The sequence below is a fragment of the Hordeum vulgare genome, chromosome 1H (genome assembly GCF_904849725.1).
Source record: "Hordeum vulgare subsp. vulgare chromosome 1H, MorexV3_pseudomolecules_assembly, whole genome shotgun sequence".
In the NCBI taxonomy this organism is placed as follows: Eukaryota; Viridiplantae; Streptophyta; class Magnoliopsida; order Poales; family Poaceae; genus Hordeum; species Hordeum vulgare.
This window is the reverse complement of record NC_058518.1, coordinates 453345596-453372762: the sequence shown is the minus strand read 5'-3', so window position 1 is coordinate 453372762 and position 27167 is coordinate 453345596.

The window sequence follows — 27167 nt, the reverse complement described above, 5'->3', positions numbered from 1 at the left end:
TCCACCTCAATACCTCATTCAAATATTTTATGACCCAAGACAATACCTTCATTTACCATAGAGTAGCACTTCTCCCAATTCAAGACAAGGTTAGTTTGCACACATCTCTGCAAAACTCGACCAAGGTTGCTTAAGCAATCATCAAAAGAAGTTCCGTAAACGGAAAAATCATCCATGAAGACATCAACAATCTTTTCACAAAAATCAGAGAATATATCAGTCATACAACTTTGAAAGGTAGCAGGTGCATTGCATAATCCAAAAGGCATACGTCTATAAGAATAGGTTCCAAAAGGACAAGTAAAGGTGGTTTTCTCTTGATCATGTTGTGACACACGTATTTGAGACAAACCAGAATAACCATCTAGAAAGCAAAAATGTATGTGCTTCGGTAACCTTTCTAGCATTTGGTCAATGAACAGAAAAGGATAATGATCTTTTCTAGTAGCTTTTCTTAATTTTCTAAAATCAATTACCATTCTATATACAGTCACAATTCTTTGGGGATGAGTTCATTTTTATCATTAGGAACAACTGTAATACTTCCTTTCTTAGGGACACAATGAACGAGGCTTACCCATCTACTATCAGCTATGGGATAAATTATGCCTGTTTCGAGAAGCTTTAATATTTCATTTCGTACCACTTCTTTCATTTTGGGATTTAGTCTTTGTTGGTGATAAACAACTGGTTTAGCATCTGGTTCCATATTAATCTTGTTATGACAGAGATTGGGACTAATGCCCTTAAGATCATCAAGAGTATACCCAATAGCAGCTCAGTGCTTCCTTAAAGTTTTTAACAATCTTTCTTCTTCATGCTCTGTAAGGTTAGAACTGATAATAACATTGTTGGAAATATGCCCTAGAGGCAATAATAAAATGGTTATTATCATATTTCCTTGTTCATGATAATCGTCTATTGTTCATGCTATAATTGTATTAACAGGGAACAGTAATACATGTGTGAATAAATAGATCACAATGTGTCCCTAGCAAGCCTCTAGTTGGCTAGCTCGTTAGTCAATCGATAATCATGGTTTCCATGTCATGGGCATTAGATGTCATTGATAACGGGATCACATCATTGGGAGAATGATGTGATGGACAAGACCCAATCCTAAGCATAGCACTAGATCATATTGTTCGTATGCTAAAGCTTTTCTAATGTCAAGTGTCTTTTCCTTCGACCGTGAGATTGTGCAACTCCTGGATACCGTAGGAGTGCTTTGGGTGTATCAAATGTCACAACGTAACTGGGTGACTATAAAGGTGCACTACGGGTACCTCCGAAAGTGTCTGTTGGGTTGGTACGAATCGAGATCGGGATTTGTCACTCCGTATAACGGAGAGGTATCTCTAGGCCCACTCGGTAGAACATCATCATGAACTCAATGTGACTAAAGAGTTAGTCACACGATGACGTGCTACAGAACGAGTAAAGCGACTTACCGGTAACGAGATTGAACAAGGTATAGGTATACCGACGATCGAATCTCGGGCAAGTTTTATACCGACAGACAAAGGGAATTGTATACGGTATTGATTGAATCCTTGACATCGTGGTTCATCCGATGAGATCATCATGGAGCAAGTGGGAGCCACCACGGGTATGTAGACCCCGCTGATGGTTATTGGTCGGAGAGGTGTCTCAGTCATGTCTGCCTATCTCCCGAACCCGTAGGGTCTACATACTTAAGGTTCGATGACGCTAGGGTTATAGGGAATTGTTATACGAGGTTATCAAAAGTTGTTCGGAGTCCCGTATGAGATCCCGGACGTCATGAGGGGCTCCGGAATGGTCCGGAGGTAAAGATTGATATATAGGACGGATGGTTTCAGACACCGGAAGTGTTTCGGGCGTCACCGGTAACGTATTGGGACCACCGGAGGTGGCCTTGGGGGTCCACCGAAAGGGGGCAACGACCCCGTGAGGCTAGATGGGCCAAGTGGGGGAGGGAACCAGCCCCTAGGTGGGCTGTTGCGCCCCCACTCAGCCCATGGCGCAAGAAGAGGGGAGAGGGGGGGGGGGGAACCCTAGCGCAGGTGGGCCTAAGGCCCACCAGAGGGGTGCGCCACCCCTCCTCCCCTCCCTGGCCGCCGCACCTCCCATGTGGGGGGGCTGCCGCACCACCTAGGGTGGGAACCCTAGGGGTGGCACCCCCCTCCCCTCCTCCTATATATAGTGGGCACTTTTGGCCATTGGAAAATAGACTTTTCCCTCTCCCTCGGCGCAGCCCTGCCCTTCTTTCTCCTCCTCTGTGCCGGTGCTTGGCGAAGCCCTGCCACGAGACCTTGTCTCTCCATCGACACCACGCCGTCGTGCTGCTGGAGTTCTTCCCCAACCTCTCCCTCCTCCTTGCTGGATCAAGGTGCGTGAGACGTCACCGGGCTGCACGTGTGTTGAACGCGGAGGTGCCATAGTTCGGCACTAGATCGGAATCACACCGCGATCTGAATCGCCGCGAGTACGACTCCATCAACCGCGTTCTAGTAACGCTTCCGCTTAGCAATCTTCAAAGGTATGAAGATGCACTCACCCCTCTCTCGTTGCTGGTCTCTCCATAGGAAGATCTGAATATGCGTAGGAAAAATATTGAATTTATACTACGGTACCCAACAGTGGCATCCGAGCCAGGTTTTCTATGCGTAGATTCTATGCACGAGTAGAACACAAAAGGTTGTGTGCGATGATTTGTAAATTGCTTGCCACTACTAGTATTATTCTTTTCCGGCGGTATTGTGGGATGAAGCGGCCCAGACCGACTTTACACGTACGCTTACGTGAGATTGGTTCCACCGACAGACATGCACGCCGTGCATAAAGGTGGCTAGCGGGTGTCTGTCTCTCCTACTCTAGTCGGATTGGATTTGATGAAAAGGGTCCTTATGAAGGGTAAATAGCTTTGGAATATCATCGTTGTGGCTGTCACGTAGGTAAGAAGGCGTTCTTGCTAGAAACCCAAATCAGCCACGTAAAACTTGCAACAACAATTAGAGGATGTCTAACTTGTTTTTGCAGGGTTTGACATGTGATGTGATATGGCCAAAGTTGAGATGTTGCATGTATGATGTATGAGATGATCATGTTATTGTAATAGGTTTCACGACTTGCATGTCGATGAGTATGACAACCGGCAGGAGCCATAGGAGTTGTCTTAATTTATTGTATGAGATGCAACGCCATGTGCTTACTACTTTTACTTCATTGCTAACGGTTAGCTATAGTAGTAGTGATAGTAGTAGTTGGCATGACGACTTCACGGAGACACGATGATGGAGATCATGGTGTCAAGCCGGTGATGATGATGATCATGCGATGCCTGAAGATGGAGATTGAAAGAGCAAAGATGATAATGGCCATATCATGTCACTATATGATTGCATTGTGATGTTTATCATGTTTTTCATCTTATTGCTTAGAACGACGGTAGCATAATAAGATGATCCCTCTTAAAATTTCGAGAACGTATTCCCCTAAGTGTGCACCGTTGCGAAGGATCATTGTCTCTAAGCACCACGTGATGATCGGGTGTGATAGATTCTAACGTTCGCATACAACGGGTGTAAGCCAGATTTACACACGCGAAACACCTAGGTTGACTCGATGAGCTTAGCATGTACAGACATGACCTCGAATACAAGAGACCGAAAGGTCGAACATGATTCGTATGGTGGAATATGATCAACATGAAGTTGCTCACCATGGTGACTAGTCCGTCTCACGTGATGATCGGACACGGGTTAGTCAACATGGATCATGTATCACTTAGATGACTAGAGGGATGTCGATTTAAGTGGGAGTTCATACTTAATTTGATTAAATGAACTTAATTGTCATGAACTTAGTCTAAAAGTTGTCTTTATAAATATTGTAGATGGCCAACGTCAACCTCAATTTCAACGCATTCCTAGAGAAAAACAAGCTGAAAGATGATGGTAGCAACTATGCGGACTGGGTTCGCAACTTGAAGCTCATCCTTGAAGTAGCTAAAAGGGCTTATGTCCTTGATGCGCCGCTAGGTGACCCTCCCGCTCCCGCAACAGCCCAGGACATTCTGAACGTATGGCAAACGCGGAGTGGTGACTACTCTCTGGTTAGGTGTGGCATGTTATACAGTTTAGAAACGGGGCTCCAAAGGCGTTTTGAGCAACACGGTGGATATGAGATGTTCCAAGAGCTGAAGCTAGTTTTTCAACCTCATGCCCATGTCGAGAGATATAAAGTCTCCGACAAGTTCTTTAGCTGTAAGATGGAGGAGAACAGTTCTGTCAGTGAGCACATACTCAAAATGTCTGGGTTACACGGTCGTCTGAGTTCACTTGGAGTCGAACTTCCGGATGATGCTATAATTGACAAAATCCTCTAGTATCTCCCACCAAGGTACAAAGGCTTTGTGCTTAACTACAACATGCAAGGGATGGAGAAGACCATTCCCGAGTTGTACTGATGCTCAAGTCTGCAGAAGTAGAAATCAAGAAAGAGCATCAAGTGTTGATGGTCAACAAGACCACTAGTTTCAAAAAGGGCAAGGGTAAGAAGAACTTCAAGAAAGACGACAAAGCTGTTGCCGCGCCCGGTAAGATAGATGCCGGGAAGAATAAAAAGAATGGACCCAATCCTAAGACTGAGTGCTTCTATTGCAAGGGAAAAGGTCACTAGAAGCGGAACTGCCCCAAATACTTAGCGGACAAGAAGGCCGGCAACGTTAAAGGTATATGTGATATACATGTTATTGATGTGTACCTTACCAGCGCTCGTAGTAGCTCATGGGTATTTGATACCGGTGCGGTTGCTCACATTTGCAACTCAAAGCAGGAACTGCGGAATAAGCGGAGACTGGCAAAGGACGAGGTGACGATGCGCGTCGGGAATGGCTCCAATGTCGATGTGATCGCCGTCGGCACGCTACCTCTACATCTACCGTCGGGATTAGTTTTAAACCTTAATAATTGTTATTTAGTACCAGCTTTAAGCATGAACATTGTATCAGGGTCTTGCTTAATGCGAGACGGCTACTCATTTAAGTCAGAGAATAATGGTTGTTCTATTTATATGAGTGATATGTTTTATGGTCATGCTCCGCTGGTGAATGGTTTATTCTTGATGAATCTCGATCGTGATGTTACACATATTCATAGTGTGAGTACCAAAAGATGTAAGGTCGATAATGATAGTCCCACATACTTGTGGCACTGCCGCCTTGGTCATATCGGCGTTAAGCGCATGAAGAAGCTCCATACTGATGGACTACTAGAGTCTCTTGACTTTGAAACATTTGACACATGCGAATTGTGCCTCATGGGCAAGATGACTAAGACTTCATTCTCAGGAATAATGGAGAGAGCAACTGACTTATTGGAAATAATACATACTGATGTGTGTGGTCCAATGAACGTTGAAGCTCGCGGTGGCTATCGTTATGTTCTCACTCTCACCGATGATTTGAGTAGGTATGGGTATATCTACTTGATGAAGCACAAATCTGAGACGTTTGAAAAGTTCAAGGAATTTCAGAGTGAGGTCGAGAATCAACGTGACAGAAAAATTAAGTGTCTACGTTCTGATCGTGGAGGAGAATATTTGAGTCACGAGTTTGGCACACACCTAAGGAAGTATTGAATCGTTTCACAACTGACGCCGCCTAGCACACCGCAACACAACGGAGTGTCTGAACGTCGTAATCGCACTCTATTAGATATGGTACGATCTAGGATGTCTCTTACCGACTTATCGCTATCATTTTGGGGATACGCATTAGAAACTGCAGCATTCACTTTAAATAGGGCACCGTCTAAATCCGTTGAGACGACGCCGTATGAACTATGGTTTGGCAAGAAACCTAAGTTGTCGTTTCTTAAAGTTTGGGGCTGCGATGCTTATGTGAAGAAACTTCAACCAGAAAATCTAGAACCCAAAGTGGAGAAATGCGTATTCATAGGATACCCTAAGGAAACTATTGGGTATACCTTCTATCTTAGATCTGAAGGTAAAACCTTTGTTGCCAAGAACGGATCCTTTCTAGAGAAAGAGTTTCTCTAGAAAGAAGTAAGTGGGAGGAAGGTAGAACTTGATGAGGTAATTACACCCTCTCTCGAACAGGATAGTAGCGCAGCGCGGGAAGTTGTTCCTGTGGCGCCTACAACAACTGAAGAGGAAGTTAATGATAATGATCATGAAGCTTCGGATCAAGTTACTACTGAACCGCGAAGGTCCACGAGGGCACGCTCCGCACCAGAGTGGTACAACAACCCTGTGATGTAAATCATGTTGTTAGACAACGATGAACCTTCAAACTATGAAGAAGCGATGGCGGGCCCGGATTCCAACAAATGGCTTGAAGCTATGAAATCCGAGATAGGATCCATGTATAAGAACAAAGTATGGACTTTTGTGGACTTGCCCGATGACCGGCGATCCATAGAAAATAAATGGATATTCAAGAAGAAGACTGATGCAAACGGTAATGTAACCGTTTATAAAGCTCGACTTGTCGCAAAGGATTTTCGACAAATTCAAGGAGTTGACTATGAAGAGACTTTCTCTCCCGTAGCGAAGCTGAAATCAGTCTGAATCATGTTAGCGATTGCCGCCTTTTATGATTATGAAATTTGGAAAATGGACGTCAAAACAGCGTTCCTTAACGGGAACCTTAAGGAAGAGTTGTATATGATGCGAGAAGGTTTTGTCGACCCTAAGGATGCTAACAAAGTGTGCAAGCTCCAGTGCTCCATCTATGGGCTGGTGCAAGCATCTCGGAGTTGGAACATTCGCTTTAATGAGGTGATTAAAGCGTTTGGGTTCATACAGGTTTATGGAGAAGCCTGTCTGTACAAGAAAGTGAATGGGAGCTGTGTAGCTTTCCTCATACTGTATGTGGATGACATATTATTGATGGGGAACAATACAGAAATGTTGGAGAGCATAAAGGCCTATTTGAACAAGAGTTTTTCAATGAAGGACCTTGGAGAAGCTGCATACATATTAGGGATCAAGATCTATAGAGTTAGATCGAGACGCCTCATAGGTCTTTCACAAAGTACATACCTTGACAAGATATTGAAAAAGTTCAATATGGAAAACTCAAAGAAAGGGTTCTTGCCAGTTTTGCAAGGTATGAGGTTGAGTAAGACTCGGTCGCCGACCATGGCAGCAGATAGAGAGAAGATGAGTTCTGTCCCCTACGCTTTAGCTGTAGGCTCTCTAATGTATGCCATGCTGTGTACCAGACCTGATATAAACCTTGCCATAAGTTTGGTAGGGAGGTACCAAAGTGATCCCGATATGGAACTCTGGACAGCGGTCAAGAATATCCTTAAGTACCTGAAAAGGACTAAGGAAATATTTCTTGTTTATGGAGGTGACGAAGAGCTCGTCGTAAAGGGTTACACCGACGCCAACTTCGACACAGATCCGGATGACTCTAAGTCACAGACCGGATACGTATATGTTTTGAATGGTGGGGCAGTGGGCTGGTGCACCAGCAAGCAAGAAGTCGTGGCAGCATCTACATGTGAAGCGAAGTACATAGCTGCTTCAGAAGCGGCTCATGAAGGAATTTGGATGAAGGAGCTCATCACCGACCTTGGAGTGGTTCCAAGCGCGTCGGGTCCAATGACACTCTTCTGTGATAACACTTGGGCCATTGCCATAGCCAAGGAGCCCAGGTTTCACCGGAAGAAGAAACACATCAAACGCCGCTACAACTCCATCCAGGACCATGTCTAGAGTGGAGTAATAGATATTTGTAAAGTACACACGGATCTGAATATTGTAGACCCGTTGACTAAACCTCTTCCACGAGCAAAACATGATGAACACCATAATGCTATGGGTGTTCGATACATCACAATGTAACTAGATTATTGACTCTAGTGCAAGTGGGAGACTGTTGGAAATATGCCCTAGAGGCAATAATAAAATGGTTATTATCACATTTCCTTGTTCATGATAATCGTCTATTGTTCATGCTATAATTGTATTAACAGGGAACAGTGACACATGTGTGAATAAATAGATCACAATGTGTCCCTAGCAAGCCTCTAGTTGGCTAGTTCGTTAGTCAATAGATGATCATGGTTTCCTCGTCATGGGCATTAGATGTCATTGATAACGGGATCACATCATTGGGAGAATGATGTGATGGACAAGACCCAATCCTAAGCATAGCACTAGATCGTATTGTTCGTATGCTAAAGCTTTTCTAATGTCAAGTGTCTTTTCCTTCGACCGTGAGATTGTGCAACTCCCGGATACCGTAGGAGTGCTTTGGGTGTATCAAACGTCACAACGTAACTGGGTGACTATAAAGGTGCACTACGGGTACCTCCGAAAGTGTCTGTTGGGTTGGTACGAATCGAGATCGGGATTTGTCACTCCGTATAACGGAGAGGTATCTCTGGGCCCACTCGGTAGAACATCATCATGAGCTCAATGCGACTAAGGATTTAGTCAAACGATGATGTGCTACGGAACGAGTAAAGAGACTTACCGGTAACGAGATTGAACAAGGTATAGGTATACCGACGATCGAATCTCGGGCAAGTTTTATACCGACAGACAAAGGGAATTGTATACGGGATTGATTGGATCCTTGACATCGTGGTTCATCCGATGAGATCATCATGGAGCAAGTGGTAGCGACCATGGGTATGCAGACCCCGCTGATGGTTATTGGCCGGAGAGGTGTCTCAGTCATGTCTGCCTGTCTCCCGAACCCGTAGGGTCTACACACTTAAGGTTCGATGACGCTAGGGTTATAGGGAATTGTTATACGAGGTTATCGAAAGTTGTTCGGAGTCCCGGATGAGATCCCGTACGTCACGAGGAGCTCCGGAATGGTCCGGAGCTAAAGATTGATATATAGGACGGATGGTTTCGGACACCGGAAGTGTTTCGGGCGTCACCGGTAACGTACCGGGACCACGGGGACCACCGGAGGTGGCCCCGGGGGTCCACTGAAAGGGGGCAAGGACCCCGTGAGGCTAGATGGGCCAAGTGGGGGAGGGAACCAGCCCCTAGGTGGGCTGTTGCGCCCCCCACTCAGCCCATGGCGCAAGAAGAGGGGAGGGGGGAACCCTAGCGCAGGTGGGCCTAAGGCCCACCAGAGGGGTGCGCCACCCCTCCTCCCCTCCCTGGCCGCCGCACCTCCCATCTAGGGGGGGGGGGCTTCGGCACCACCTAAGGTGGGAACCCTAGGGTGGCACCCCCCTCCCCTCCTCCTATATATAGTGGGCACTTTTGGCCATTGGAAAATAGACTTTTCCCTTTCCCTCGGCGCAGCCGTGCCCTTCTTTCTCCTCATCTCTGCCGGTACTTGGCGAAGCCCTGCCGGGAGACCTCGTCTCTCCATCGACACCACGCCGTCGTAGTGCTGGAGTTCTTCCCCAACCTCTCCCTCCTCCTTGCTGGATCAAGGTGCGGGAGACGTCACCGGGCTACACGTGTGTTGAACGCGGAGGTGCCGTAGTTCGGCACTAGATCGGAATCACACCGCGATCTGAATCGCTGCGAGTACGACTCCATCAACCGCGTTCTAGTAACGCTTCCGCTTAGCGATCTTCAAAGGTATGAAGATGCACTCACCCCTCTCTCGTTTCTGGTCTCTCCATAGGAAGATCTGAATATGCGTAGGAATTTTTTTGAATTTATGCTACGTTACCCAACAAACATCATATATCTTCTTTTCATCAAGATAAGCATATTTCAAAGTGTCAAGTAATTGCTTTAATTGTAACACAATATCACCCTTGGATGGAGGAGGACCTCCTAGAGTTTCAAGAGGCAAGTTGTGTTTAAGGATAGTCTTTTCCTCAAAGAACATATTGTCTATTTAATTTATTTCACGCATATGCATATACTTTTCATGGTCTAGCATATATTGTTGTAATGGATCTATGGGAGGAATGGAGAGAGAAGCAAGACGAATTACTTCATCTTTACTAGGCAATTCTTTGTCATGGGGTTGCTTACTAAACTTGGAGAAATTAAGCTCATGAGACATACCACCAAAATTAACACTGACAGTTTCCTTTTTGCAATCTATTTGAGCATTGACAGTGTTCAAGAAGGGTCCACCAAATATCATGGGATAAAAATTATCTTGGGTGAGCTAAGTACTAGAAAATCAGTAGGGTATTTTACTTTTCCACACAAGACTTCAACATCTCTAACAATCCCAAGTGGTATCATGGTATCTCTATTAGCAAGTTTAATAGTAACATCTACGTCTTCTATCTCAGCGGGTGTTATGTCATGTATACTTTCTTCATATAAGATAAAATGGATGGCACTAACACTAGCACTCATATCACATAAACCATGATAGCACTGATCTCCTATTTTGACTGAAACGACACGCATGCCAACAACAAGTCTATTCTTATCTTTAGTATCAGGTTTGGCAATTCTAGCACCTTCATTATAGAAATAAATAACATGCCCATCAATATTGTCTACCAAGAGATCTTTAACCATAGCAGTACTAGGTTCTACCTTGATTTGCTTAGAGGGTTTGGTTGTTCTAACATAACTTTTGTTAACCACATTTGAAGCTTTAGCATGTTCCTTTACCCTAAGAGGGAAATGTGGTTTCTTAATATAAACACTAGGCACAACTGGGTCAACATTGTAAATAATAGTTTCATCCTCAATTTTAATTGGCTCTTCAATTTTTTGTTTAGTAGGTGGATGATATTTAAACCATTTCTCTTTAGGGAGATCAACATGAGCAACAAAGGTTTCACAAAATGAGGCTACTATCTCAGACTCAAGTCCATACTTAGTATTAAAATCATAGAAAGCATCGGTTTTCATAAAAGATTTAACACAATCAAACTTAGGTTTTATACCCGACTCTTTACCTTCGTCAAGTCCGCAATATTCAGAGTTGCGTTTAATTATTTGTAAAAGATCTCACCTGAATTCAATAACCTTCTTCACAAAAGAACGAGATCAAGAAGTCTCGAGCATCATTTGATCATTACGAGAAAGCCGAGAATAAAAATTATGAACAATAATTTTTCTCAAGAGCTCATAATTGGGGCATGAATATAACATTGACTTCCGCCTCCCCCAAGATAGAACGATACTTTCTCCTTCACGAGGCCAAACATTATAGATAAAATCTTGATCACGATGAACAAGATGCATAGGATATTTTTTTTGGTGAAATCCAATTGCAATCGATTCCAGTTCCAAGGTCATGTGTCATCACATAGCCTATACCATGTCAATGATTCCCCCTAAAGATAAATGGAAAACCTTCTTCTTGACTCCATATCTATATAAATTTGCAAGCTTACATAATCCACAAACTTCATCCACATATATTAGGTCCATACCGGAATGTTTTGTTCCATCTCGTGCATAAGGATTAGCTATAGTTTCTCTATCATACCAGAAGGAATTTCATAATAAACATTCTCAGTAGGTTCATCAGGTTGAGGGACAACTCTTGATGTTTCCGGTCGAGGTGAAGATACCCTGAACAACCCATCAAAATATTATTTTCCATGGTGACAAGTAATAGTAAATTTCAGCAAGTAATATAAAATTTCCCTTACCAAGTACCGCTTACCAAAGGCACCTCACTCCCCGGCAACGACACCATAAAAGAGTGTTGATGACCCACAAGTATAGGAGGTCAATCGTAGTCCTTTCAATAAGTAAGTGTGTCGAACCCAACAAGGAGCGAAAGGAAATGACAAGCGGTTTTCAGCAAGGTAATTTCTGCAAGCACTGAAATAGCGGTAACAAGTTGTTTGATAGCAAGATAATTGTGACAAGTGAAAAATAGCACTAGTAACAATAGGTGCAACAAGGTATCCCAAGCCTTTTGTGGCAAAGGACACACCAGATCAATTTCTTATAATAGGCAAAGCGTTCTTGAGGGCACACGGGAATTTCATCTAGTCACTTTCGTCATGTTGGGTTAATTCATGCTCGGTATTTTGGTAATTACATATGTGGGTGTGTCACATCCCTAGTTTTCTTTTGCTTTGTGCCTAGCTAGAGTGTGCATCATGTTTATTTTTTTTCAATTTTGAAATGGGGAATAGAAAGGCCTAGCACCTCATCTAATTAAAAAAAATTCAAAAAGGTGTGATTTTCAATGAACCCAAAGTGGCCTTAAAAAATTTCATCCTTTCTGATAAATATTGGCAACAATATTTCACGGATGCATTTTTTTTACAAACCATTTTTGCATTTTAATTAATCCAACTAAGCCTTCGAAAATATCAATTAATGCACTATAATTATTTTAGTTGCTCCAAAATTGTTGAAAGTTTTGTGAGAGTTTGAAAATATTCAAACTATAATTCATAAAATGTTTCAGACATTTTTGGGCTAAGTGTTTTCGACAAATAAAATAAAACAAATGTTAGAAATAAGAAAAAAAATAAAAAGAGAAAAAAGAGATTAAACCATTACATGTCGCTCCATGTAGCCGGCCCAGTCCAGCCCACACGGGCAAGGGCGTCTTCTTCCTCCTATTGATTGGCAGAGGAGGAGCTAGCCGCGCTCGTCGTGCTTCCGGCACGCAGATGGCTGCCAGGCTGCCTCCCCTGTCGTGCTGGCAAGGGGGATAACCCCCACAGGAGTCGACTGGATCGCTCCTTCTCCTCCATTAGCCCTTCTGCTCTCTCCTCTCTTCTTTGCTCTACCATCACCCCATCTCGCCGCAGCTTGCAGCCATAGCTAGAGCTCCTCCCGACCGCCCTGACCCCTCCACTAGCTCCGCGTAGTTCCCCTTGTCCTCTATGCAGAGCCATGCACCGCCGGAGCCCCTGATGCGACGACCTCGAACCCATCTTCTTCTTCGACTCCGACCGCCACTGTCGATGATTTGTCGTCATCACGCCATCTCCGAGCCCGCTCTCAACGGCTACAACCTCGCAGTGAGTTGGCGAACCCATTTCCTATTTTTGTTTGGTCGATTTTGCGTCGTAGCCGCCGTTGCCATCGAAGCCCGAAAAGCTCCGCCGTGGACCTAGATGCCGGCAACACTCCGGTGTCCCTCCGGTCGAGCTAGTGTCGTTGTTACAAGCGTGTGCGCGCGTAGAGCACGTGGGTCGTATCAGGTGGGGATTCCACCCTTTGTGGCATCGATCCCAAGCTCGCCCGAGCTCCGACCGCCGCAAGGCTCGCCGCCGACGGTGCTCTAGGCCACCCCAGCCCCTGGGTCTGCCTCATTAGACGTGCCTATGAGTGCCCGTTTTGTAGGAGCCATCCATCGTCGATTTGTTCGCTGGAGGATGGTTTCTGATCCCCTCCACGGCGTCTGGTGCCACCGGCAGCTATACGCCGGTGAGCCCGACACCGCTCACCACCAGGGTTGACCCCCCGGGTCACTGAAAGGTGGGCCAGCCCTGCTTAAAAGATTGGTTAAGTTAAAATTAATCAAATTGCCTAATTAAATCCTAAACAACCACTAAGGGTGTGTTTGGTTTCAGGATGAGGTGGAATCAGACGTGTTGGTTCCATCCCTAGCACCCGTTCTCGTGTTTAGTTGGGTTAGGAATCAGAATTGGGTCATCCGCATGCAGGAAATATTCCCTCTAGATGCTTCACCAAGTGATTCCGCCGATTTGGAGGAATCGACTCATTATTCGTCCATGAAAGCAAAGAAAAAAGAAATAACCTAGCAATTCTCACCGCGCTCACCCGTGCACCCAAACAAAGTTTTTGTGGTTTTATATTCGTTTTCGTGATTATTTTTTTCATGGTTATTTTTTCATTTTCGTGATTATTTTTCGTAAATATTTGGTATGTACTCATGATCATATATTTTTATTTGCATTTGTTGAAAATAGGAAAAAATGTTGCTAAAAATTTAAATTATAGGTTTGTCAAATGCAAAGAACTCTATTTGTTCAGAGATGTAATCTCACCATTTATATCGAAGAGGTGAGTTGCATCAGATTCTTCTCATTTCAGCTCTCCAACTAAACACCGGGACGGAAACAACCCATGACATTTTTCATCATCAACTGAACAGAAGGAGGGAACCAACCCATGACTTTGTGATGGAACCATGAAATTCCATGACTTTCGGTCCTCAAACCAAACACACCCGAAGAGTGGGCCCAACCCCACTAATTATGTTTAAAGATTAATCATAATTCCTTTTGAAGGATTGTGTCACTCACATGAGGACCCCACATGCCGAGTTTGACCTGCAATAGTGAGTTGACCAGTTGACCTCGTGCTGATGCAATGATGATGCAGTAATCCTTTTTTGGTTTAATTTATTTTAGGAAATGCTTATAACTTCTAAAATTCATAGAAAATAATGTGTAACTTAGATTGAAATAATTTATATATGAAAAATTATCAGAAAAATCCAAGGAATCCATTGGTGCTATTATCATGCATGATAGAACAAGTTATACCTGTTCATCAGGTCAAATCAATTAAAGGGTATTTCAAAATACCTTATTTGAAGTCGCATTTGAATCTTTTATTCAAACCAGCTTCAACCTATTTATTAATAGATGAATTAGCTCATCTAACATATACTTGTCATTTCATGATCATGCATCATATTGTTGCACTCGCCGTGTATTGATTGCTATTTGTTTGCATTACTTTAGGCTCCGCTCCATAGGATACTCAGGAGTATCCAATTTATAAGGAGTGTATCCCTCCGTTGATTCACAATGCAAGCACCCCTTTTGATCATTGCGATAAAATCCCATGTTCTCGCTCCTCCTCTCATTTTTTGTATTAGGACATATTGTTTCAAATGGTTTTTCTTGTGTAGTTGAACCCATTCCTCTGCATGACCTGTCATTGCCCTAGTAAATAACTAAACCATGCAACCTAGCATACCTGGTAGTTGCTTGAGCCTATGCCCTATCTTGCTACGCTTTCTATGCTTAGAGTTGTGTCAGGCCTATTTCATTTGGATGATTAACTGGAGTAAACGAATGTGTTCTGGTGAAAAAAGGTTAAGTGTTGAACCTGATTTGGTAAAGGTACCGATGAGAGGCTATGTAGGAGTACATGGCGGGTTGTCTCATTGGATCAAAGACTAGCTAATACCATACATTGGGCCCAAAACCAATGGACCCTCTCGACTTATTAATCACCTAATAGTCGGTCTAGGAATTGCAAGTAGTTTCTGGTGTTTGTAGCATATGCTGGGGGCCGAGCATAGCGCTAACCTCGGAGGCGGGCTGTGACACGATAGGCAGTGTCACCGTGTACCAAGTGGCACCCGGATGGTGGGCTTGGGAACCCTGCACACATCGTTTGAGGCCATAGTAGAAACTTCGCCCGGACTTCTCTGCGGGTTTTGTCTCAAATAGGCGATAAACCTAGACTAGGTGCTTGAGTGGTTAAGGGTCAAGGCCGACTCCCTCGCTGGACTTCCGCTTGAAGGTTTCCTAGGTGCGTGAAGTGCACATGGCGATAAGTGGCGAGAGCGTGTGTGAATAACTACACCCCTACAGGGTTATGATCTACTCGAATAGCCACGTCCTCGGATATGGTCTACTTGGAAACATATGTTTTTAATAGATAACTTTAATGGCTATTCATAAATAACAAGAGAAGTGTGAGTACCATGGATGGCATCCTCATAGGAAGACAAGAAAGAGTCCATGGTAGTGTATTGTTATGGAGATAGTGGACTCGTGTACGATTTATCAAACTTGTTCAAAAGTACTTGTAGTCGTAGTACAGGTTAGCCAAGAGTCAAAGATGGCTTGCTGCATGAAACCCCACAACTCCTTCTTGATACATGTGCATGAGTAGATAGATCTGGTTTAAAGTTTTGCTGAGTACTTTCGTACTCATGTTTGCTTAATAACTGTTGCAGAAGATACCCACGAACCATCTGGTGGGTTCTACCTAGATGTTGACGATGATGAGTAGCTGGTGTCCCAGCTACGATGTGGCCCCTTCAGAAGGGAACTATAGATAGTCAGGATTTATGCCTTTTACCTTTCATCTGTATGTACTCAACCAACTTTAAGCTTCTTCTTGGCTTGTATGACTTTGTGTGTATGACTGGAGTGTCGGGTCATGTGATGCCTACCTGTATGAACATAATATGCAAGGCTCTTCTGAGCCTTCTAAATAAATGGTGTGATGTTGTATGGTTATGTTGTGATGCCATTGTTGTATCTATGCATATTGAGTATGTCATGCGTATGTGTGATGTGCTGCGATATGTATGGGATTCGACACCTAGTTGTGCGCCTTTAGTAGTACACTTTATAGGGAAATGCCCCTTTATGATTCCACTGAGCCGTGGTAGCTTGATACTGCTCCGGACACATTGGTTGACCGACATATATCCTTCTTTGTTGCTGTGTCTGTCCCTTCGGGGAAATGTCTCGAAGTGTAATGGAGTCCCTGTAGCTTGCTACGACTTGTCTACGTGCAGTGATGACTTTAATGTCCCACGGCGTAATGGAGTCCCTATAGTTTGCTGTGACTCGCCTACACACACTGATGACCGACACCTGCATTGCTGGGTTATGTATGCTTGTCTCTGTACGGATGGGCCACTTGGGTTTATAACTAGCTATGTCGACTCGGGTACTTTGACATTGGGATGCTAGCGACACATTTGCATATGTGAGTCAAAAGATGCAAACAGTCCCGACCAAGGTAAGGTGGCAGCCGTGGGGTTAACCGTGCGTGAGACTGCAAAGTGATGTGAAGTGTTATAGGGTGGAATCCTATGGCTTAGGATCGGGGTCCCGAGAACGTTGGTATCACAGCCTGATTGACTGTAGGACTACCAAGCCAAACTGGTTGAAGTCGAGTCTATAAATGCTTTAGTTATATAAGGAAATTGATTGTGGAAGGGAACATAAGGCTCTTTTTTGCTTCACTTCATAAGTCAATCTATTATGAGTCATCCTAATCTTTTCTACGGGGATTAAGAACTAGGCTTCTTATCTATCTCTAAGGATCACGTGTTATTACTCCGTACACTTGTAGGGAAAATTGTTTGAGAGTCAACTCCAATTTTCGAGTTTTCTCTCTGGGTAAAATCATTGATCATGGAACCCCGAACTTGAAAGTTGAGTGGTTATGCTATCCAATCTTTGTAGGATGTCTCAAATTTGTTTTTGAGCACTTTCAGCCGTTATGCTGCCTGATTTTGCTAGAGCTCTAATGCCTTTGCATTATCCTCTATTTCAGATGCCTCCTCGTCCTTTTGGTCAGGCGGTCCATTTGAGTAGGTGCATCGCTGTACCGGGTCACCCGGCCATGTTGGTCAGAGTGATGTCTGTAGCCGGTTACTGCTGGTACCCAGAGTATACAGTGGAGGAGAAGAACTAGGAGTTTGACCAGAGCTAGTATATGTGTACTGTTAGGGTATATCCAGATTACCCTCGAGCTATGGTGCCAATCCATTTGTCTTATGGATTGGGGGTTACCGTTGACATGGCGGTCCATGATGCCGCCTACTCAGTGTCTACTATCATGAGAGAAAATCATGCATTGCTGCAGAACACAGAGTTTTGCTATATCCAGCCTCTCAGCTAGGAGAAGAAGGTTATCTCAGTGGACTTTACTATGATTCTTCTTTGGAGGACCCGTTGCTGCAGGTTACCACCCAGATGCTAGAGAACAGAGACCAAGATGCCCGTGCTCTTCGCATGGAGCTTTATGCTACTCGTGCCCGTCTGTGGACAACTTTGACGCAGCTAGCACCTGTCGTTCAGGAAGGTTATGGAGACATTGATATCTTGAACCCAATACAGACTCATTTGCCACCTCACGTGGATTGGCCTGCTGTTGGAGGTGTCACCCCTCTCTATGGACCTCTCTTGCCACTAGCCAGGGGACCGAGGCCACATCTGTGTCCTTATGGTTCCCGGGGATCTCAGGCTAGGGTGTTTCGCGACCCTCAGGTTTAGCTCCCAGGTCACTGGGGAAAACTATACGAGATGTTCTACACAGATGCTTGAGTTCTTGAGTGGTTGTAGTAGTATTGTAGGAGTTGTAATTTTCCACAGTCCTACGCGTCTTGTGGAATATGACTGAGGTGTGAGTTGAATCTGGAGGCTTAGATAACTTATGTATATGAAGCTTGAAAAGCCTTTGATGAGTAATATCATCTTTTCAGTAGTTTGCTCTTCAGCTTGGGCTTGTACTGAACTATATTATGGTGTGTATGAACCATGGTGTATATATGGTAGTTTGCTTGTTACCATGATGTTGAGATGTTCATTTCCGCATTCCATATTGTTCAGTGCATTCCTTAACTCTTTTGCTAGAGTTGATGTCGTCCTTGTCTAAGCTGTGAGTTTTGTTTTTCAGGATGGTGTTCACTAGGCTCAACCGGTCTCGTGCTGATGAGCAGGGTGAAAGCAGTCAAGCAGCTCACGAGAACCTGCCTCACCCACCATCTTTGTAGGAGGTTATGCTGGAGGCAGAAAGGAACAAGAGGGAAACCAATCGACTGTTGGAGCGTATCGACCAGAATACGGCTCGCCAACAACGAAATGACTCAGTGACCCTCAATGATTTCGTGAAGCTCAATCCACCCAAGTTTCATCATTCTGTCGACCCCCTCGACGCATATGACTGGCTGTATAGCATATAACGCAAGATACGTTCTACCAACGTCGTTGAAATTGATAAGGTGACATTTGCTGCCTACTTCCTCGAAGGTCCCGCCAACCCGTGGTGGGAAAATTCTGAGGTTATGTGCCCTACTGGACTAGCAGCCACCTGGGCTGACTTCAGCGCAGCCTTCTGTCTGCATCACATTCCAGAAGGTTTAATGGACCACAAAAGAGAGGAGTTATGTGCTTTCACTCAAGGGAAGGTGAATGTGGATGCATATAGCCATGAGTTTGGAAATCTCGCCCGCGATGCAACCGAAGAGGTGTCGAGTGACGCCAAGAATCATGCAAGGTTCCGCAAGGGACTTAGCCCCGAGCTTTGTCGTGATTTGCGTCTACATGAATGTGCGAGCTTCCAAGCTTTTGTCAATAAGGCGATCAGTGCTGAAACTAGACATACTCATTATGAAGAACCAAGAAGCACTCCCGTGATTCTGGTTCCTCATGCGGCTTAGGATTTCAGATGCGTCGGGTGTGGGTTCCGAACAGCTCTCTACTGTCAAGATACACTGCGAGGCCATCCTATGAGGCGCCTCGTGCAAATCAGACCAACGCACCAGCCAAGACATATGGTGGTCCAACTGCCAATGCTGCTCCGGGCGTTAATCCAGTGGTCTGCTATGAGTGTGGAGAACGAGGTCACTATTCACGTGCGTGTCCTCACAACAATGCTGCAAATCAACGTGGAAAGTTTATTGGACGTGGCAAGTCCGGCAAGGCATATTATGTGAAGCCAACCCCTTCTCGTGGACGTGTGAATTACGTCTCACCTGAAAAAGCCTCTGAAGATCCCGACATCATTCTGGGTATGCTTCTTGTCAATCGTCATCTATCATTTGTTCTTTTTGATATTGGACATCTCATTCATTCATTTTTGAAAGTTATGCACAATTGCATAACATGTCATTTTGTGATATGCCCACTCCATTAGTGGTTCAGACTCCTGGTTCTAAATGGCAGCCTTCTAGAGTAAGCCATGACACTGAAATTCTTGTGGATAGGCTAGTCTTCCTAGCATCTTTGATGGACCTTAAATCCTTGGATATCAATATCTTCTTGGGTATGGACATGATGTCAGCTCATTATGCCAAGATTGATACTCATACTAGGAATGTTCAGTTTACACATTCATCAGGTGAGATAGTTAATGCCTCAACTCGAGTTGCCAAGTGTCAACTCTATTCCCTCAATGCTAGCCCTCTTCCAGACCTAGAGGATATTCTGGTAGTCTGTGACTTTCCCGATGTCTTTCCAGAAGAACTGCCAGGCATTCCACCTGACAGAGATGTTGATTTTGTGATAGATCTTATCCGAGGGACTGTTCCAATAGCCAGAAGACCGTATAAGATGGCACCCTTAGAGCTAGCCGAACTTAAAAAACAACTAGATGAGGCCTTGAATAAAGATTTCATTCGTCCTAGGTCTTCTCCTTGGACTTGTCATGTCCTCTTCTTCAAAAAGAAGGATGGACCCGATCGGATGGTTGTAGATTATCGTCGAGTTAATCTGGTTACCTTAACAAACAAGTATCCGCTCCCCAGGATCAACGACCTATACGATCAGCTCGCTGGATCCTCAGTCTTCTCCAAAATGGATTTGAGGTTGGGCTCCCATAAAATCAAAATCAAGAACGGGGACATTCTAAAAACGGCCTTTGTCACTCATTATGGCCAATATGAGTACACCGTCATGTCCTTCAGTTTAACCAATGCTCCATCCACCTTCTCTTGCTTGATGAATTCGATCTTCGTGGAGTACTTGGATAAATTCGTCGTGGTTTAACTCGACGATATACTCATTTACTCGAAGAACGAACAAGAACATGCCGAGCTCTAAGGCTAGTATTGATGAAACTTCGAGAGCATAGTCTTTATGCCAAGTTCTCTAATGTGAATTCTGGTTGCCCGAAGTGACCTATCTAGGCCATGTAATATCTAGTAAGGGTATTGTTGTCAATCCTGAGAGAGTTCAAGATGTCCTTGATTGGACTCAACCTGAATCGGTTAAGAAATTTAGAAGTTTTATTGGTCTACCGAGCTATTGTCTCCGCTTCATTGAGAACTTTTCCAAGGTTGCAAAGCCTCTAACTGAACTCCTCAAGAAAGATAAGAAGCTCGAGTGGACCTCACAATGCAAGCACAATTTTCAGGAACTGAAAAGACGCCTGACTTCTACACCCGTGTTGGTACCACCAAATTTTTCTAAGAACTTTGTTATCTATTGAGATGCCTCACGACAAGGATTAGGTTGCATTCTCATGCATGATCGTCATGTGATTGCATACGCATGTCGATAGTTGCGTCCACATGAGGATAATTATCCCACACATGATCTTGAGCTTGCAGCTGTAGTCCATTCACTGAAAACCCAACGACATTACCTTTTGGGTAATCATTGCGAAACTTACACTGATCACCAAAGTCTGAAATACATCTTCACCCAACCGGATTTGAATCTCAGGCGAAGACGGTGGGTCGGGTTGATCACATATTATGACTTAGGGATAACTTACACCCCGGGGAACGCCAATGTCATGGCTGATGCACTAAGTCATAAGTCTTATTGTAACAATTTGATGTTACAACAAGGTCAACCACTTCTCTATGAGGAATTTCGGAAGCTAAACCTTCACATTGTTCCTCAAGAATTCCTTTCTACCTTGGTGGAGAAACCTAATCTTAGGGATCAGGTCCTTGAAGCTCAGAAAGTTGATCCGGGGATTTCCCAAATCAAGAGAAACATCAAGAAGGGAAGTGCGGGATGTTTTTACCATCAATGACCAAGGTGTCGCGTTCTTTGGGGATCGTCTTGTGGTTCCCATGGTACAAAACTTAAGACATCTAATCTTAAGGAGGCTCATGATTCTCCTCTCATGATTCATCCTGGTAGTACTTGTTGGGGAACGTCGCATGGGAAACAAAAAATTTCCTACGCGCACGAAGACCTATCATGGTGATGTCCATCTATGAGAGGGGATGAGTGATCTACTTACCCTCGTAGACCGTACAGCAGAAGCGTTAGAGAACGCGGTTGATGTAGTGGAACGTCCTCACGTCCCTCGATCTGCACCGCGAACAATCCCGCGATCAGTCCCACGATCTAGTGCCGAACGGACGGCACCTCCGCGTTCAGCACACGTACAGCTCGACGATGATCTCGGCCTTCTTGATCCAGCAAGAGAGACGGAGAGGTAGATGAGTTCTCCGGCAGTGTGACGGCGCTCCGGAGGTTGGTGATGGTCTCGTCTCAGCAGGGCTCCGCCCGAGCTCCGCAGAAACGCGATCTAGAGGTAAAACCGTGGAGATATGTGGTCGGGCTGCCGTGGCAAAAGTTGTCTCAAATCAGCCCTAAAACCCCACTATATATAGGAGGGAGGGAGGGGAGCAGGCAGCCTCAAAACATAAAGGTTTTGCCGAAATTGGAGGTGGAGGAGTCCTACTCCAATCCTACTTGGAGTAGGATTCCACCTTCCCACTTGGAAACTCTTTCCACCTTGTGTTTTTTCCTTCTCAAACCTTATGGGCCTTAGTGGGAACTTATTCCAGCCCACTAGGGGCTGGTTTATCTCTTCCCATAGCCCATGAGACCCCTTGGGGCGTGACACCCCTCTCGATGGTCCCCATCACCCCTCCCGGCACTCCCGGTACACTACCGATGAGCCCGAAACTTTTCCGGTAATGCCCGGAAACTTTCCGGTAACCAAATGAGGTCATCCTATATATCAATCTTCGTCTCCGGACCATTCCGGAAACCCTCGTGATGTCCTTGATCCCATCCGGGACTCCGAAAAACATTTGGTAACCAACCATATAACTCAAATACACATAAAACATCGTCGAACCTTAAGTGTGCAGACCCTGCGGGTTCGAGAACTATGTAGACATGACCCGAGTGACTCCTCGGTCAATATCCAATAGCGGGACCTGGATGCCCATATTGGATCCTACATATTCTACGAAGATCTTATCGTTTGAACCTCAGTGCCAAGGATTCATATAATCCCGTATGTCATTCCCTTTGTCCTTCGGTATGTTACTTGCCCGAGATTCGATCGTCAGTATCCGCATACCTATTTCAATCTCGTTTACCAGCAAGTCTCTTTACTCGTTCCGTAATACAAGATCCCGCAACTTACACTAAGTCACATTGCTTGCAAGGCTTGTGTGTGATGTTGTATTACCGAGTGGGCCCCGAGATACCTCTCCGTCACACGGAGTGACAAATCCGAGTCTCGATCCATACTAACTCAACTAACACCTTCGGAGATACCTGTAGAGCATCTTTATAGTCACCCAGTTACGTTGTGATGTTTGATACACACAAAGCATTCCTCCGGTGTCAGTGAGTTATATGATCTCATGGTCATAGGAACAAATACTTGACACGCAGAAAACAGTAGCAACAAAATGACACGATCGATATGCTACGTCTATTAGTTTGGGTCTAGTCCATCACATGATTCTCCTAATGATGTGATCCCGTTATCAAGTGACAACACTTGCCTATGGCCACGAAACCTTGACCATCTTTGATCAACGAGCTAGTCAACTAGAGGCATACTAGGGACAGTGTTTTGTCTATGTATCCACACAAGTATTGTGTTTCCAATCAATACAATTATAGCATGGATAATAAACGATTATCTTGAACTAAGAAATATAATAATAACTAATTTATTATTGCCTCTAGGGCATATTTCCAACAGTCTCCCACTTGCACTAGAGTCAATAATCTAGTTCACATCACCATGTGATTTCAATGAATCCAATACCCATACAGTTATGAGGTCTGATCACGTCTTGCTCGTGAGAGAGGTTTTAGTCAACGGTTCTAAAACTTTCAGACCCGTGCGTTCTTTACAAATCTTTATGTCATCTTATAGATGCTGCTACTACGTGCTATTCGGAAATGCTCCAAATATCTACTCTACTATACGAATCCGTTTCACTACTCATAGTTATTCGGATTAGTGTCAAAGCTTGCATCGACGTAACCCTTTACGACGAACTCTTTAACCACCTCCATAATCGAGAAAAAATTCCTTAGTCCATTAGTTACTAAGGATAATTTTTGACCGCTGCTAGTGATTCAATCATGGATCACTCTCTGTACCTCTCAACATACTTTGAGTCAAGGCACACATCAGGTGCGGTACAGAGCATGGCATACTTTAGATTCTACGGCTAATGCATAAAGACGACCTTCATCTATTCTCTTTATTCTGCCGGGGTCGGGTTTTGAGTCTTACTCAAATTCACACCTGACAACGCAACCAAGAACTCCTTCTTTGCTGATCTATTTTGAACTCCTTCAAAAACTTGTCAAGGCATGCATCTTGTTGAAACTTCCATTAAGCGCTTTCGATCTATCTCCATAGATCTTTGATGCTCAATGTTCAAGTAGCTCAATCCAGGAATTCCTTTGAAAACTCCTTTCAAACAACCTTGTATGCTTTACAGAAATTCTACATTACTTCTGATCCACAATATGTCAACCACATATACTTATCGGAAATTCTATAGTGCTCCCACTCACTTCTTTGGAAATACAAGTTTCTCATAAACCTTGTACAAACCCAAAATCTTTGATCATCTCATCAAAGTGTATATTCCACCTCCGAGATGCTTGCACCAGTCCATTGAAGGATCACTGGAGCTTGCATATTTGCTAGTCTCTTTAGGATCGACAAAACCTTCTGGTTGTATCACATACAATGTTTGCTCAAGGAAACCGTCGAGAAAACAATGTTTTGACATCCTACGTGCAATATTTCATAAATAATGCATCAACAACTAACATAATTCTAACAGACCTTTAGCATCGCTACGAGTGAGAAAGTCTCATCATAGTCAACTTTTGATCTTGTCGAAAACATCTTTGCGACAGGTCGAGCTTTTCTTAATAGTGACTTATCACCATCATCGTCTGTCTTCTTTTAAAGATCCATTTTACTCAATAGTCCTATGACCATTAAGTAGTTCTACCAAAGTCTACACTTTGTTTTCACACATGGATCCTCTCTCGGATTTCATGGCTTCCAGCCATTTGTCGGAATCTGGGCCCACCATCGCTTTCTCCATAACTCGTAGGTTCACTGTTGCTCAACAACATGACCTCCAAGACAGGGTTACCGTACTATTCTGCAGCAGTACGCGACCTTGTTGACCTACGAGGTTTGTAGTAACTTGATTCGAAGCTCAATGATCATCATCATCAGCTTCCACTTCAATTGGTGTAGGCGCCACATGAACAACTTCCTGCGCCCTGCTACACACTGGTTGAAGTGATGGTTCAGTAACCTCATCAAGTTCTACTACCCTCCCACTCAATTCTTTCGAGAGAAACCTTTCCTCGAGAAAGGATCCGTTTCTAGAAACAAACACTTTGCTTTCGGATCTGAGATAGGAGATGTACCCAACTGTTTTGGATATCCTATGAAGATGCATTTATCCGCTTTGGGTTCGAGCTTATCAGACTGAAACTTTTTCACATAAGTGTCGAAGCCCCAAACTTTCAAGAAACGAAAGTTTAGATTTCTCTAAACCTCAGTCTATACTGTGTCATCTCAACGGAAATACGCGGTGCCCTGTTTAAAGTGAATGCGGTTGTCTTTAATGCATAACCCATAAACGATAGTGGTAATTCGATAAGAGACATCATAGTATGCACCATACCAAATAGTGCGTGGCTATGACGTTCAGACACATCATCACACTATGATGTTCCAGGTGGCATGAACTGCGAAACAATTTCCACATTGTCTTAACTGCGTACCAAAACTCGTAACTCAGATATTCATTTCAATGATCATATCGTAGACAGTTTATCCTCTTGTTACGACGAACTTCACTCCGAAACAGAATTGAACTTTTCAATATTTCAGACTTGTGATTCATTAAGTAAGTACTCTAGTACCTACTCAAATCGTCAGTGAAGTAAGAACATAATGATATCCACCGCGTGCCTCAGCACCCATTGGACTGCATACATCAAAATGTATCACTTCCAACAAGTTACTATCTTATTTCATCTCAATGAAAACAAGGCCTTGCTCATGTGGTATGATTTGCATGTCACTAGTGATACGAAATCAGGTGAGTACAAAGATCCATCAGCATGGAGCCTCTTCATGCAATTTATACTAACATGACTCAAGCGGCAGTGCCACAAGTAAGTGGTACTATCACCATCAACTCGTATCTTTTGGCACCAATATCATGAACATGTGTAACACTACGATCGAGATTCAATAAACCATTGAAGGTGATTATTCAAGAAAATAGAGTAACCATTATTCTCTTTAAATGAATAATCGTATTGCAGTAAACACGATACAATCATGTTCATGCTTAACGCAAGCACCAAATAACAATTATTTAGGTTTAACACGAATCCCGATGGTAGAGGGAGTGTGCGACGTTTGATCATATCAACCTTGGAAACACTTCCAACACGTATCGTCACCTCGCTTTTAGCTAGTCTCCATTTATGTCGTAGCTTACATTTCGTGTTACCAATCACTTAGCAACCGAACCGGTATCCAATACCCACATGCTACTAGGAGTACTAGTAAAGTACACATCAACATCATGTATATCAAATACACTTCTTTCGACTTTTGCCAGCCTTCTTATCTACCAAGTATCTAGAGTTGCTCCGCCTCAGTGACTGTTCCCCTTATTACAGAAGCACTTAGTCTCGGGTTTGGGTTTAATCTTGGGTTTCTTCATTAGTGCAGCAACTATTTTTCCGTTTCACGAAGTATCCCTTCTAGCCCTTGCCCTTCTTGAAACTTAGTGGTTTTACTAACCATCAACTATTGATGCTCCTTCTTGATTTCTACTTTCGCAGTGTCAAACATCGCGAATCGCTCAAGGATCATTGTATGTATCCTTGATATGTTATAGTTCATCACGAAGCTCTCACAGCTTGGTGCAGTGACTTTGGAGAACTATCACTATCTCATCTGGAAGATTAACTCCCACTTGATTCAAGTGATTGTCGTACTCAGACAATCCGAGCACATGCTCAACGATTGAGCCTTTCTCCTTTACTTTGTGGACAAAGAATCTTGTCGGAGGTCTCGTACCTCTCAACAAGGGCACAAGCATGAAATCACAATTTCATCTCTTTAGAACATCACTTATGTTCCTTGACGTTTTACAACGTTTTCGGTGCCTTGCTTCTAAGCCATTAAGTATTTTTGTACTGAACTATCGTGTAGTCATCAGAAACGTGTATGTTGGATGTTCACAGCATCCACAGACGACGCTCGAGGTGCAGCACACCGAGTGGTGCATTAAGGACATAAGCCTTCTGTGCAGCAACGAGGACAATCCTCGGTTTTATAGACTCAGTCTGCAAAGTTTGCTACTATCAATTTTCAACTAAATTTTCTCTAGGAACATATAAAAACAGTAGAGCTATAGCACAAGCTACATCGTAATTCGCAAAGACCATTAGACTATGTTCATGACAATTAGTTCAATTAATCATATTATTTAAGAACTCCCACTCAAAAAGTACATCTCTCTAGTCATTTGAGTGGTACATGATCCAAATCCACTATCTCAA